Source organism: Sminthopsis crassicaudata, chromosome 3, assembly GCF_048593235.1.
Source record: "Sminthopsis crassicaudata isolate SCR6 chromosome 3, ASM4859323v1, whole genome shotgun sequence".
Classification (NCBI taxonomy): Eukaryota; Metazoa; Chordata; class Mammalia; order Dasyuromorphia; family Dasyuridae; genus Sminthopsis; species Sminthopsis crassicaudata.
Genome location: NC_133619.1, coordinates 375,222,014 through 375,238,737, shown reverse-complemented (window position 1 = coordinate 375,238,737; position 16,724 = coordinate 375,222,014). Strand labels below are relative to the sequence as shown.

Sequence of the window (16,724 nt, the reverse complement as noted above, 5' to 3'; positions counted from 1 at the left end):
CTCTTCCCTCCCATCTTTATTGAAATCATAGCTACTTGCAATAATTTTCAAAATGAGGCAGCACTTTCTACTATCTATATTAATAAAGAAATTTAATCAACTTTGAGATTTCATTTGAGATTTTCTTGGCAAAAATACTGAAGTAGTTTTTCATTTCCAGCTCATATAAGGAAACTAAGGCAAACAGGACTGAGTGATTTGTCCAGGGTCACACAGTAAGTGTTTGAGGCCAGAGTTGAACTAAGAAAGATAAGTATTCCTGGCTCCAAGCCCAGTTCTCTATCCATTGTGACACCTAGTTGTTGAAGAAGCCTCAAATAGTTAATAAAAAGAAGCAAATAATGCCAAAAATGTATGGTAGAAGTTGTATGGAAGAAGCTCACCAACTTTCCAAGAAAGACACTTCTCAAATACCACTGTTATTTACTTAAATCATTTTTTCCAAACTGTGTTCCATGAAACCCTATGTTCTATTGGCAGCAACTCAAGGTTCTGTGATAAAATTTAAACCTACCAGCTACTTTCTTGCTAAAATATTAAAAAACAAAATAATTTCTACATTATTAATTTTTCATTATAGAAATGGTTTTAATTTCCTTCAATTGTCTTCAAAATTTCCCCACTCCTGTTTTATTTTAGGAATTTTTGGTACGCTAGTCTTCCACTCCCCACTCTACCTCAGTTAGCACTCTGACCCTAAATTATCACTCTCAATTCTAGTAATATATTTCAAACTGAGGTCACTAAAACTATGTAGAATCTGACTCTTGTTTCCAGATTTTATTTAGTAGGAAGCATACTCATTAGATATAATTATTCTAGGTTCAAAAATGTGGTAGTCAAGGAAATGGAATAGGAAATAACTCTGAGTCCCACTTGGTCATTCCACCAAGTAAATTGTAAGAAAATAATCACAGAAAATCAAGATATCGTAGGATAAGGCAGCTGTTTGGGCAAGAATGGAAATTGTAAACAAGGAATGGATCATCAGTTTCTATGTTCAGAAAATCGTTATTTAGATAATCATCAAAGACAGTGGATTCTAATATAAAATATCAAAAGTTAATTATAAACAATAAGGGTGTACCCAAACTGAATTGCCAGTTCAGTTTAAGTAATTAAAAGAATCAATGCATTTTGTTTGGTGTTACAGAATTTTACATCCTAAATTAATTACCTAATTCTAGGTGTGTACTCCTCTACACAGCTTCCCAAAGATATTTCTAAATTGAATTGTTAAATTTAACCATGTATTTTAGAGTTTTCAGCTGTATTTTTTTTTTGATTCACACTATGCCTTTTTAAATTGATATTTCTTTTTCTTTGTTCTGAAGTTTTTTTGTATTATTTCTTAATTATCATGTTTTTTTGACTTGTTTTCATCTAGATGTATAATTCTTCGGTTGTCTCTACACATTCTGCTGCAAGATCAGTTTGTTTTGCTTGAACTGAAATCATGTTTTCTTTTTAAAGTTATTGTTTTTTGCTTTTCTTTTTTTCAAGATTGTCCTTCACTTCTCTGTAAGTGAATTCCAATCAGTTGTCCTCTCCTTTGTTTCTTATTTGAAACATGCAAGATAGATCCAAGCTTTTCTATTCTACACAATTATTTCTGCTGTATAGGCCATTCATTACACTTTCATCATTCTTATTTCTCTTTCTCTCTTCTTCTTCTTCTTCTTCTTTTTTTTTTTTTTTTTTTGCCTTTTTTTGCCTTTTTTTGCGGAGGTTAAGTGACTTGCTCAGGATCACACAGCTAGGAAGTATTAAGTGTCTGAGGCCAGATTTGAACGCAGGTCCTGCTGATTTAAGGGCTGGTGCTCTATCCACTGTACCAACTAGCTGCCCTTTCTTATTTCTCTTTTAATTCATTCTGAAACAGCTTATTGTAATTCTTTGTTTTCCTCAAATTCCACAGGGACTTATATTTCGTCCAGTATTGAGCAATTTTCTTTTTTCTGTAGTATTTGTTCATTAACATCTTTACTAGATCTGGAGGCCATATTACTTTCTGCTGTTAACAGTTTCCCTGTTAATTTATATGCTTATGCTCAAGTCTTTGAGTTTTCTTCCTTCTGAAATTGTAATGTTCTGGTTAGCTTTCTGGAGGTCTTCCGACCAACCTTCTTTTCAGCAGAGTAATCACCAAGAGAATAGCCAGGATAAGATCCAAAAGTCTTTATTGGCTCCTTTACAGTCTGTCTCCTTGCCTGGGGCTCAGCTAGCTTTCTGGAAGTCCTTCAGATGGGCTTTGGTTTCAATGGGGGAAGCAGGAGGATAGGCCAGCCAGCTCCAGCCTCCAGTCCTCTGTCTTCTCCCTGTCTGTCTCTGGTTGAGTTTGTCTCAGTTTATATGCTCTATTACAATTACATCATTATAGTATACTGAGTATAAACCAATCATTATATCAGTAGGGAACCATTATTTATTGTAAGATTAAGTCAGTATGCTGAACTAGAGAATACACATGCTAAACTACATAACAATTGTCTTATAAATTCCACTGAGTTAACACCTCATAGGACTAAATCAATCATACTGAGCCTTAAGTATATTTCTTCAAAGTTCCTAACCTTTACATCTCCAGCTTTCTTTTGTTTTAGAACATAGGTGGTCCCGCCCTCCCTGACTTTTCAGGGAGGTGAGAGCCCCAAAAAGGAGGTGATCACATCCTCCCTGACTTCTCAGGAGGGAATATGAAAACACCAAAGCGAAATGGGGGGTCAAACCAGATTAGCGGGTTTCTGGAGGGTCTCACTTGAAACAGGAATACATAAATCCATGAAGATGGGAGGTATTACACAAGCACATAATAATATAACACCGGCTAGTAGTGATATAACAAACAACATGAATCAACATGAGAAATTATACATATCCATAAGTCCTAGAAATAATCCAAAACCAATCTATTGTCCATTACTTCATGTGTCAGGGAATCCAATGATTCCTGTATATTTTGAAGTCCTCTATCAATCTTATCATGTCTCAAGGAATCCAATGATTTCTGCTGGTTTTGAAGTTCTGTAACAGTCCTATTATCAACCATGCTCTTTCAGTGTGAGATGTTTCTTAGGTCTTCTCCTTTGTTTTGAGGTTTTTTTCTCTTTTTCTGTCTCTCTCCGATGGACAAGGCAAATACGGCTCGTTGGCACCCATCTGATTCCTTCTCCATCTGTAGAGATACAAGCAGTGTCCTCCCCTTCCCCCCCCCAAGCAGTTAACCTATCTGGTCCCTTCCATTCACCACTTTCTGGATCTCTCCACATCACCTGATGATTATCTAAAGATAGTGGAGCTGCTCACATTGGACACTGCCCTTCCAGTGGGTTATAAAACCTGTCTGTCAGAGCCAGTGCATCTTTATCAAAAATTAAAAAATTAATGGTATAAAGAGCTAAATTTAGAAGTTCTCTAGGGTTACCTGTGGCTCCCCCATTCTTTTGTTTTTGAAGGAGCATCTTAATGTCTCTGTTTCTCCTCTCTACTATTGCCTGTCCTTGAGGATGAAAAGGTATGCCAGTGGTGTGTAAAATCTGATACTGTGCACAAATATGTACAAAATATTTAGAAATATATACAGATCCATTATCTGTTTTTACTGCTTGTGGCATGCCCATGATTGCAAAAGCTTGTATAAGGAATTCAGTGACCACTCAGGCTGTCTCTTTTGCTGCTGGTATTGCAAAAATAAAGCCTGAAAAGGTGTCTACTACAACATGGATAAAAGACAGATGGCCAAAAGATTTATGAGTTGTATCCATTTGCCATATTTCTTGGGTCTCAAACCACAAGGGTTTTTTCCTGGAAGGAGGGTAGGAGCGTGGAAAAGAAGGCAAGTTGTACAGGCTTTTACTATGCTCCTAGCTTACTCTTTTGTTATCCCAAATTGTAAACATAAAGCTTGAGCGACCTGATGATATTTAGAATAAGATTCTTGGTCTGCCAGAAATAAAGGAGTATTGGCTAACATAATTAGAAGGTTATCTGCCTTTAAATTTCCATAAAAAATAGGGCTTGTAAGTTTACTCTGCTAGTAGACATGCAAGATATAACTCTTACCTAGATGCTTTCTCACTTGATCTTGAAGTTCCTTAAAAAGCTGACATACATTAGAAGCTACAAATTTTACTTGGGCTGTGGCGATTCTTTGTATCACACCTACTGAATAGGCTGAATCAGATATGTTAACATCTCCTGGTTAATAAGTAAGAGCTAGAATGATTGCATACAATTCATTCTGCTGAGTGGACTGAAAAGGAGATCTGACTACTCTCTTTATAATTAAGTCATGAGAATTTATAGCACAAATGTTATGTTTAAATGCATCTGTAAAGATAGTTGGACCTTTAAGAGGAACTTTAAAAACCTTTTCTTCAAAAATCCATTGCCAATTATGTAATAGCTGGATTATCTTTAATGGAGACCCGGTGTAAAATTTGGAGCCATGGCCAATAAAATTTGCTACTCTGGGATGGTTTCATAGCATACATTAATTTGTGCTTTGGTATAAAAGGTGTATATCTTATTAGGTCTTATCCCAGATAATTGTACTACTCACTTAATGACCTTTAATAAAATTCTAGCGACAAGCACTGAGTAAGGAGTAAGGCTTTGTTCTGGTTGTGCTGGGAGGTTCACCCACTCTATCATACTGTCTCCTTCATGAAGCACTACTGTACTGTGGGTACTTCTTTTGTAGCAAAAACTTATATTTCCAAGGGTTTTTTGACTCTTTAAAACCACATTGGATAAAGCCAGTTCAACTTCTCTGAAAGCCTCTTGAACTTTTTTGTAAGCTAGCATGGTGAGTTTAAAGCAATCATATAAAGGTTGGAATTGATTGGTAGTTAAGCCTAACACTCCGCATCCATTGAATATATCCTATTCATTTTTGAAAGTCATTTAAAGTATTCAACTTCTCTGTTCTTAAAGAAAGTTTTTGTACTGTAAGCACCTTAGGATATACTTCATAACCTAAATATTGAAAAGGAGCATGTATTTGAATTTTTTTCTGGAGCTATATGCAATTTGTACTTCCTTAGTGTTTCTATGATCTTTTGTAGACATGCTTCCAACATTTGCTCCTCAGGTGCACACCCCAAAATGTTATCCATGTAATGTAATAACATTACTTTTGGAAATGCTTTTTTACAGGAGTAAGAGCAGCAGCAACATACATTTGACACATAATAAGGTTATTTTTCATTCCCTGTGGCAAGACTGTCCATTCATATCTTTTATAAGGCTCATGTAAGTTAACACTGGGCACTGAAAAGGCAAATCTTTTCATATCCTCCTTATCTAGAGGGATAGAATAGAAACAGTCCTTAATGTCTATGACCCAAAGAGGCCATTCTCTAGGCAAAAGTGTAGGAGATGGAAATCCAGGCTAAAGAGTTCCTATAATTTCCATCTGTTCATTTACTCTTCTTAAATCAGTCAACATCCTCCATTTTCTACATTTTCTTTTTTACAACAAATACAGGACAATTCCAAGGACTTAGAGAAGATTGTAAGTGCCCTTGGTCAAGTTGCTCTTGCACTATATCTACTAAGGTCTGAATTTTATCACTTGTTAAGGGTCACTGTTCTATCCACACTGGTATATCAGTTTTCCATGGAATGGGAACAGTTGAGAGTATAGGCAGGCTTTCAATATCAGCCCTACCTAAAAAGCTGAAGTACTCAATTGTAATCCTACCTGCTGTAAAATGTCTCTTTCCCACAGATTGATGGGGATTTTTTTCAACTATAAAAAGAGTAAAAACTCCCATTTCACCTTCAAAAGTCCATCTCAAAGGGGTAGCACTAACTTCAGCTGCTATTGATCCTCCTACACCAGACATATAGGTGTCTGCCTCAATCTTTGGACAGTGACTGGGCCAGTTGGCACCTCTAATGACTGTACGATCTGTACCAGTATCTACCAATCCTTCTAATGGCGTGCCATTTATATAGCTAGTGAGCATAGGTCGGTTAGCTGCTACAGCTGCTGTCTAGAAAATTCCTGGATTCTGCTACTTGGAATCAGAATCTGGGCAACTATCACCAGATTGCTTATTAGGGGTCTATAACAGTAAATCTGGTGCTACTACTTCTCCTGGTTGATAAGTCACACATTGTCTACCTATTTTAGTGACTGGGATATTAGCTACATATTCTCCAGTTTCCACATCAGTCAGTGTATGTATCGACACTGTTTTTATAAGCACTCTCAGAAGGTGAAATGGTTAAGCCTACTGTGCCTGAAAGGAAAGGATCCATGGACCAGACAAGGACAGATTTCACCTCTACAGGGGATATCTCAGAAGTCCCAGATGACTACAACTCTTATTTTCCCTAATTGCAATCCCTTTTTCCCATCTGATTTTGTTGACTGTTCATGTCTTCCATCAGATTGCTATTTGGCTAATTGATCATGTCTTAATATTGAACTTATAAAGACTCTCTGAGTGTAATCTTGGCTGCCATCATGCCCCACCTGTTTTTTGCCTCAGGCCCTGGAGTTAGGCCCCCTCCTCCTGCTTCCCTGAGTCAATCTACATTCTGATGCCCAATGGAAGCCCCTGTTGCATTTTGGATATAGGATTTTGCATCTTGTTCTTTCACCCTGTCTTCTCACTCTATCTCTGTGCCAACATTGAGCTTTCAGATGCCCTACTTTACAAGATTGAAAGTATCGTCGAGTCTCTCTGGAAGTCCCTTGCCACGAGGGAACCCTTTTTCACATGTTCTGCATCATAGCCTGGGTATAAAAGGCATTTGTGCCCACTATGGCACAGTATCTTATGATTTCCAAAGGAGCATCTACATAATGATGCTTGTATATTTCTTCTATAAAGTTCATTATCATTTTCTCTAGCAAGTTGTTTTATCATTATTGTGGTTGCTTTATTTTCATCAGTAGTTCATATGACAGCTGTCTGCAGACGTCCCACAAAATCAGTAAAGGGTTCTTTTGGACCTTGTTCTATTTTTGTGAAGGCTTCTCTTCTATTTTGTTTTTCTGGGAGGTTACCCCATGTTTTTATAGCAGCAGTAGCAATTTGCTCATATGCTCTCAAAGGATAATTAATCTTTGCTAAAGCATCTGCATGCTGACCTATAACTGCTAGTTGATTAATGGTGATTTGTATATTAACTCCAGTTTGCCTATTTCATTGGTCTTGTATTTGGCATAGTTCACTGTACTGCACAAGCCACAACAAGTTTTGTCTAAGTTCTAAACATCTCTTTGCTAAAGATTTCCAATCACTGGGGGTTAAAATTTCATAAGCCAAATTCTCTAATACCATCTAATATAAGACGATGTAGCCCCATAAAGAGTGCAACCCTTTTTCAGATCTTTGATAATTTCTAGATCAAAAGGAGTATATTTTCTCCTTTCTTGACTTGAAGAGTCAAACTCTTAAATAACAAGATATGGTTCTATTTTTAAATCAGATCTATCTTGTCCTTTTTTAGCTTTAACAGGTGCCTTTTGTAATCTTGTCATAGGGTGTGGACAAAGCTCCTGCTTGGATGGTGCTGATGGTGTCACTGCCTCTTCCCCTTCTCCTTCTCACCTCCACCCATAAAGAGTTAATTGAAGGGGGTAGGTCAGGGGATGGGGAACGCCCTAATGGCTCCTGCCTTGAAGTACCACATTCCTTAATTTCATCAGCATTGTGTTAATTCCTTTCTTGTCTAATTCTTTATGCTTTTCAACTGTTTTATCAGTATCCTCTTCCTCCTGCTCTTTCTTCTTTTTCCTTATTCTAAAACTTATGTTTCTTTAGGAATTGAATCAGGGCCATTATCATTGTAATATTCAATTAGTTGCTCTCCAACTAATTTCCACTTGTCTGGCTCTAATTCTTCTTCCCTAGAGAACCAAGGGGATGTGTACTCTAATATTTCTAAAAGTCCAATGGTCTTCTAAGTTACAATCAAATCTACACACATCCCTTGGGGTGGGGAAGGCTGTTTTCTAATCATTTGCCTCATTTCAGTTTATATGCTCTATTATAATTACATCATTACAGCATACTGAGTATAAACCAATCATATCACTAGGGAACCATTATTTGTTGTAAGACTAAATCAATCATACTGAACTAGAGAACTCACATGTAAACTAGATAACCATTGTCTTATCAATTCCACTTTGTTGTAGGATTAAATCATACTGTCTCCAAAGTTCCTGCCGTGTACATGAAATCTTTCATAATTTCTGTCTCCTTTCACCCATATTTTTTTCTATTCATATTCTGACTCCCTCTACTCCTGAAAGATCTCAAAACATTTCAGCCTTCTTCCATTTTGAGTAATTCACAGTTCCCCGGTCTAAGTCTCTGCACTAGTTAGCTTTGGGGAAGACATGAATAGCCCCAGCTGAATGCTGAGGCTTTTCCCTTAGGTTAGAGAAGTATTACAAAGCTTCCCCACTTAAACTATATCCTGTCCCATCAGAGCACTTCTGTGTGTTGCTACTGCAGCTGGCATTGATTTCTGTAGTTTGGAGTTTGGATATCTGTGGTTTGGGGAGCAAGGGGTCAGGAATTGAGTTGTGTGGTTGAGCAGACACTTGTCTGTCCCATTCTCTCAGTTCTTCCAGTGTCATGCAGAGATCTTTTTTATAATAGAATGCTGCAGCAGTGTTGGCCACTGAGGCCACCAGCAAACTTTAGCATTCTGGAGCCTAGATCTCTAAGGTATTGGAAGAAGCTTTCTCTTTATATAGGGGCTTGGGTGTTGGTTTTATTTAGTTACAAGGCCATAAGTTGGGCCAGTTGATATAACCTTGCTACAGACAGCCCAGCAAATTAGCTCAAGACACACAGTAGTTTGTACTTTTTTGGTTTTGTTTTTTAAATCTTTTTGAGTTCCTAGTGTCGTAGGCCAGATAGAAAGTTGAATTTGCTTTATATTTGGCATTTAATTTCTGGTTTGGAGTTCTTTGAGAGGTCATAGATGTAAGAAAAAATGTCTAGTCCTCCTTTTTTTTTATTGTTCAAGTGATTAGATATTGAACAATTCATCTAACAAAATAGAGGTTGATTGCATCATTCAGGTTATCTAATATAATGAGCCAATTAATGAATTCATAAGTAAAATCCAAAATACTATTATTGCATTCAGTAGCTTCTCAGTAAAATTTTCAAATTGTTAAACCTTTTGAAATGTTATGTTTGATAAATTTACTAGGTAATCTTGCTCTTTGTACTGAATCTTGATTATGATGATTCATATTATTGTGGGAAAGAATGCAAAATATTTTGTATTTATTGCCTGCTAGGTCATCTTTAAATATAATAGAAAATAAATCAATTTTGTTAATGGATTATACTATTACCATATTTTCTTCTTCCAAAGAAAATTAGCTTTCTATTATGGGAAAAATTGACTATTTCTATGAATGCAACAGATTGTCAGAGATTTGTCTACATAGCACCAAACATTGGAATTGACTAAAAACTACATTTAGTTACCTTCTTTTGAGGGGAAATCATAACTACTCTCATGAATAAAATAATTGAAAATATTCTTCCATGTGCATCTTTAAAAAATATTTTAGAAGTTTTTGGATATATTTCTGAAAAACATTTTAATTACAAGGAAAGGGCTTGTTAAATATTAAAAGAACTAAATAAACATGAACTATTAAAGATTTTACTTTTTATTTGACTAGATATTTCACAATCACTCATTTTTAATAATATATTTTTTAATAAATTAAAATTCATTCTATTAGAAGCATAATATTGTTGTATCAAGATTTTAATGGCTTTTCATCAGAGTTGTCATTTGAAAGGAATCTGTCATATACTTAGATCAGTCCCTTTTGTTAGTGTATTTTTGTTTAGGCACAATCATAGTAATCTGTCAAATGCTTGTCTTGCATTTTTTGGTTTCACTTGATTTCCTTTTGCTCTCCAGCAACTTTAATACCTTCTGTTTATTTCACCATTGCCAAGAGAATCATCTCAAAAGAATAAGAGTTTTCTGTAGTGTAAAAAAGAGCTAAAAGATTAGGTCCCTGAACCTTATTGAAAAAATACACCATCTTAAGCATTTTACAGTTTTTATTTCCAGCATTTTAAACAAAAAGCAATATTGAATAGATGAAAAGCAAAGTAATAATTTAGTTGCCAACTGTATAAATGAAAGGAGAAAAATGCAGTTCTCTTTCTCACGTTCAGTCTGCCACATGGACACGTTCTCTTAACCATATCATTGTTGCCAAAGAACCTCATGCTGAAAATTAATATTTTGCCACATTTGGATAACACTTTAAAATTTAAAATAATCTTCATTTGATTTTTTTGCTTAACAGTTTAAAAAGTCATTTAAAATAGCCATTTCTAAGAAATCACAAGACTTTATTAACTAGAATATTATATTCATACCATTTGGCATCCTAGAAAGCTATTTCTAGGTACAAAGAATATTGCTAGAGATAACACATTTTTAGTTTAATCTTGCCTTTAACAACTAAAAATATATTGGCATATAAGGTTTATTTGATTGACTTATATTTCCCCTTTCCATACTCCTTATATATGTGCCAAATGGATTATAAAAAAGGTTATATTTTTTAATTCAGATTTCAGTTGACTCTACCTTGTGCTAAGAATTGTGCTTGGTACTGAGTATTTAAAAAGATGAAAAAAAAAAACTTCGTTTCTTCTCAAGTTTACAGGCAATTGGAGATAAATATAATAATGAAGATATAAGTATTATAATGGTAGAATAGGATAAGAGCAAAATAAATATTTTAAAATGTTACAAAATACTTGAAGAGTATAAATTTAACTTTCAGATATGCCACACAGAAATAGTGTTATGATGTAAGAGGTGTCTAAGGTAAATCTTGAAGGAAGAAAAGAATGAGGGAGAAGTATTCTCTAAGCTATGTGGAGGCATGAATGATTGGGATGGGTGAAATAATCTTATTCAAGGAGTGTGTTTAAAAAAAAAAAAAAAAACAACCTTTGGAAATGTCGATTGGAGCCAGATTATAAATGGCTTTAATTCCTAGGCTAATAAATTTGTATTATATTTGATATAATAAGGAGGCACTGATAGCTTTTAGATATAAGAGGGAGAAGATGAAGAGAGGGGAAAAAGAGAGATTTTTTTCTCTAAGTGAGACTGTTTTGACTGTCATGTCAAGTGATAATTGGAAAGGGTAAAGACTAAAGGAGGTTGTTCAATTTGGAAGCTGTGACATCAGCCCAGGCCAAAATTCATAAGAGACTGAACCAAGCATGGTTGCCTTCTAAATGAAGAGAAGGAAACAGATAAACCGAGATTGAAAGAGTAATAGGACATACAGGTAGACCCTTAGAAATGTAAGGTTGAAGCATAGTGTGGAGATGGTGAACAGATGAATAGACTTGAGGACTATTTCTTTATAATTAAAGACATTGGAGTGAATGAGATAATTAAAGTTAAAAAATAAAGAAAAGAAAGTGAAGCTATTTCAAAATCCAATTCTTTTTGTGCAGCAAAATAACTGTATGGGCATGTATACATATCTTGTATTTAACATTTACTTTAACATATATAACATGTATTGGTCAACCTGCCATCTGGGGGAGGGGAAAAACAGTAACAAAAGGTTTTGCAGTTGTCAATGTTGAAAAATTACCTATGCATATATCTTGTAAATAAAAAGCTATAATTAAAAGAAAGGGAAGAATAAAGAATCTAGGATAAAATCTGGAAGTTCACCCACAGTAAGAAACTAAGGAACCATATACCAACAAAGAAAATTAAGAAGGGGCAGACAAGTAGTAAGCACTAAAACCAGGAGAAAGCAGCATCTTAGAAATTAAAGGAGGAGGGAATGTGGGTAAAAGTGGGCAGAGAAGAGGTTAGCAGTGTCAGTTACTGCAGAAGTATCAATTGGAGAGTTGAAGACTTGATAAAAAACCCACTGCTCCTTAGAGATCTTGAAGAAAAGAGGTTCATTAGAGCAGCACATTGGAAAGCAAGATGTTAAAGTGTTAAGGAACAGTAACAGTAAGAGAGTATAAGATACTGTTCCTAGAAGTATAGCAATGAAGGGAAGAGGGGAAATGATAGTGGCAAGGGAAGGATTTTTTTTTTTTTTTTTTTTTTTTTGGTAAGATAAAAGAGAACTGAGCATTTAATATGCAGTAGGGAAGAGAGAGGGAAAATGTTAGGTGGAGGGCTTATGGAACAGAGTTGGGAAAAGGAGTGATCAGTAGCACTTATTTTCAGAGAGGAGGAAGGATACAAGGAGAAAAGTTAGCTTTCACAAAAAGAAGAATCATTGTATCTAGGATTGGAAAAAAAATAAGGCATATATAGAAGTTTCAAGCTACATAGAAGTTGAGGAATCTGCCCAAAGTATTAGGATGTTTTGTTTTTGTTTTTACTTTCTTTGTATTTTTGTTGTTAAAAGGTTCATTCAGCTAATCATTTTAGTATTTTTACCTTCAATGTTGCATTCCTAGACCTATTTTACATCTGGCTGAATTTGTTTTTGTACTCTGTGTTTGAGCTGTTTTATCTCTCCTTTAAAAAAATTTAATAGTATTTTATTTTTCTAAATACATGCAAAAATGGTTTTTTATATTCACTTTTACAAAACCTTGTATTCTGGATCTTTCTCCCAAAAATCACTGCTTTTAAATTAAATCCATCTTTCAGGAAACTGTAACCAAATAATCTTTATTGAACATTTGTTTTTAAACCTTTTTTTTTTTTTTTTTTTTTTTTTTGCTGAGGCAATTAGGTTTAAGTGACTTGCCCAGGGTCATAGAGCTAGGAAGGTCACATTTGAATTCAGATCCTCCTGATTTCAGGGCTGGTGCTCTATCCGTTGCACCACTTAGCTGCCCCTGCATTTTTCTTTTTTTAATTGATAAATTGTAACAAATAAGCCAACCCAAAGCCTCTATTGAACTTTTCTTTGTAATAGAGAAAAATAGCAAAGCAAAACTGACCTACAAAATTACCACAGGTTATAGCATATTCAAGATTAATACTACTACTCATACTAGTTGCTATATAGCAATTCATGGCTGTCAGTTCTTTTATATGCAAATTAACATTTGATCCTTAGAACAGTTTTGTGAAGTAGACATTATTATCCCCATTTTATATCTAAGAACACCGGATCAGAGATTTTAAGTGATTTACCAAGGTTACAAAATTAGTTATCCGAGGGTAGGAATAAAACCCATATATTCCTAATTCCAAGTCTTGTGCTCTGTCCATTACACCAGAGGTGTCAAACTGCCTTCCCATGGGCTACATCCTGCAGCATCCTATCTCACTCCTCAAAGGAGCAGTTCCATAACTTTTTTTCTCTTCAGTCTTTCCTTATATCCCCCTCGTTCTATTCTTTTTGCTGAAGACGCAGACTCATACTCTAGTGAGAAAATGACACTATTCAGTGTTAAAGTCTTCTTTTATCCCCTTGATATCATTGCTCATTATTTATCCTTTACTACAATCTCCAAAAAATTGGCACTTCTTCGAAAGCCAGTCTCTATACTCAACACCTTGTTCCCTCCTTCATTTTTCATTAGATTGTCTCCACTGTTATCCTCCTATGTCTTTAATTTTAAAAAAAATTATTTAATAGTTTTTATTTACCAGATATATGCATGGGTAATTTTACAACATTGACCAATTGCCAAACCTTTTGTTCTAATTTTTCCCCTCCTTGACCCACCCCAGATGGCAAGTTGACCAATACATGTTAAACGTGTTAAAGTACAAATTAAATGCAATATATGTATACATGTCCAAACAGTTGTTTTGCTGTACAAAAAGAATCAGACTTTGAAATAGTGTACAATTAGCCTGTGAAGGAAATTAAAAAATTCAGGTGGACAAAAATAGAGGAATTGGGAATTCTATATAGTGGTTCATAGTCATCTCCCAGAGTTCTTTTGCTGGGTGTAGATGGTTCAGTTCATTACTGCTCTATTGGAACTGATTTGGTTCATCTCTTTGTTGAAAATGGCCACATCCATCAGAATTGATCATCATATAGTATTGTTATTGAAGTATACAATGATCTCCTGGTTCTACTCAGCATCAGTTCATGTAAGTCTCTCCAGGCCTTTCTGAAATAATCCTGTTGGTCATTTCTTACAGAACAATAATATTCCATAATATTCATATACTATAATTTATTCAGCCATTCTCCAATTGATGGACATCCACTTAGTTTCCAGTTTCTGGCCACTACAAAGAGGGCTGCCACAAACATTCTTGCACATACAGGTCCCTTACCCTTCTTTAAGATCTCTTTGGGGTATAAGAGCTGGGTCAAAGGGTATGCACAGCCTAATAACTTTTTGAGCATAGTTCCAAATTGTTCTCCTGAATGGCTAGATGTATTTACAGTTCTACCAACAATGTTTCAGTGTTCCTATTTTCCCACATCCCCTCCAACATTGTGCATGATTTTTCCCTGTTATTCTAGCCAATCTGACAGGTGTATAGTAGTATCTCAGAGTTGTCTTAATTTGCATTTCTCTGATTAATAATGACTTGGAGCATCTTTTCATATGGCTAGAAAGAGTTTCAATTTCTTCATCTGAGAATTGTCTGTTCATATCCTTTGACCATTTATCAATTGGAGAATGGCTTAATTTCTTATAAATTAGAGTTAATTCTCTATATATTTTGGAAATGAGGCCTTTATTGGAACCTTTGACTGTAAAAATGTCTTCCCAGTTTATTGTTTCCCTTCTAATCTTATCTTCATTAGTTTTGTTTGTACAAAAACTTTTCAATTTGATATAATCAAAGTTTTCTACTTTGTGATCAATAATGATCTCTAGTTGTTCTTTGGACATAAATTCATTCCTCTTCCACAGGTCTGAGAGGTAAACTATCCTATGTTCCTCTAATTTATTTATAATCTCATTCTTTATGCCTAAGTCATGAACCCATTTTGACCAGACCTTGGTGTACAGTGTTAAGTGTGGGTCAGTGCCTAGCTTCTGCCATATCAATTTCTAATTTTCCCAGCAATTTTTGTCAAACACTGAGTTCTTATCCCAAAAGCTGGGGTCCTTGGGTTTGTCAAACACTAGATTATTAAAGTTATTGATTATTTTGTCCTATGGACCTAACCTATTCCACTGATCAACTAGTCTATTTCTTAGCCAATACCAAATGGTTTTGGTAACTGCTGCTATATAATGTAATATTAGATCTGGTACAAAAAGGCCACCTTCATTTGATTTTTTTTTTTTTCATTAATTTAAGTCTTAATCTCTCCCTGTCTATGAGTTCTTTCTCTTCTGTCTGTAAATATGCTCGTCTCCTGAATCCCTAAAAATTCCTTCACTAGTCCCTACCATTCCTGCTCAACACATAATTCATGCTTAATAAATGCTTACTGCTTTTGGCCTGCTAGCTGTCATCCTATATTTCTCTTTCATTTCTCAGCCAAACTCCTTGAAAAAAGTCACTTATCAACATCTTCACTTTCACTTCTTTCATTATCTTCTTAACTCTCTGTAATTTGACTTACAACCACTTTCATCAGCTGAATCTACTCATTTCTATGTTACTAAAGATCCCAATTGTCAAATCTTTTAAAAATCTTTTATAATTTTTTTAAAAATTTGCACTTAAGTACAAAATTTTAAAAAGAGAAAAAAAAACCATGTATAAAGGAAACGATAAAAAAAGAATTCAATAAAAAAATAATAAATTCCATGTCAAGAAAGTCTATATACTAAATATTACACATTATTTTCAGAGCTTTTCTTTGTTTCTTAGTTTTCTTTTGTTCTCTGCTGTACACTTTTTACTTTTTTCCCCTCCTCCCCTAAAAAAAACATGGATTGGTCTTTAATGTTGACCTTATACTTCTCCTGGATATCATATGTCAAATTTTCTCTTAAGTTCTGGGGGTTTTGTCACAGAAACCTGAAACTCTATTTGTTAAATGTTCCTTTTATTTTCACTCAGGATTATACTTAACTTTGTTGGGTAAGTTACCCTTCCTTGTAAGCCCAGCTCTTTTGCTCCTTGGAATATAGTGTTTCAAGATCTAGAATTTTTCAACTTGGTAGCTGCTAGGTCTTATATAATCCTTATTGTACTTCCATGATATTTAATTTTTTTTCTTTTTGCTTCCAATTTATATACTTAACTGTGATATTCCTATAAGTTTTCCTCCTGGTGATCTTTCAGTTGGTGATCAAAATCTACTTTGCGTCCTTGTTCTAGAACTTCAGGCCAATTTTTCTTGATAATTTCTTGTGATATTGTATATGATTTTTTAAATTGTAATTTTCAGGTAGTTCAACTATTCTTATATTATTACTCTTCATTCTGTTCTCCAGATAAGTTGTTTTTCCGAGATGTTTCATTTTCTCTTCTTTTTTCATTCTTTTATTTTGTTTTATGATTTTATTATATTTTTATTTTAGAATGTCATTAGCTTACCCAGTTCTAGTTTTCAAGGAATTTTTTTCTTCCATAAGTTTTGAATTCTCATTTTCCATTTTCTTTTCATGTTTTTCTTGAATTTCTCTTATTTTATTTTCTAATTTTTTTCTCTGACTTTCTTATTTGATTTTTGAAGTCTTTTTTTAAGTTCTTCTAAAAACTTTTTGTGCTTGGGACCACTTGATATTTCTCAGTGAAAAAAGAGTGACTTTTTTTAGCTCCATTAACTTCTTCTGAATATGATCCCAGATCTTCTCTAGCCCCATAGTAATTACTTATTCTTGAGT

General features: G+C 34.6%; 1 protein-coding gene across 6 annotated transcripts in view; it reads left to right on the top strand.

Annotated features, from left to right (window-relative positions):
• ZRANB3 (zinc finger RANBP2-type containing 3) overlaps nt 1-16,724 on the top strand; it is a 200,804-nt gene that overhangs the window by 135,165 nt on the left and 48,915 nt on the right. The gene's annotated exons all lie outside the window — the stretch shown is intronic.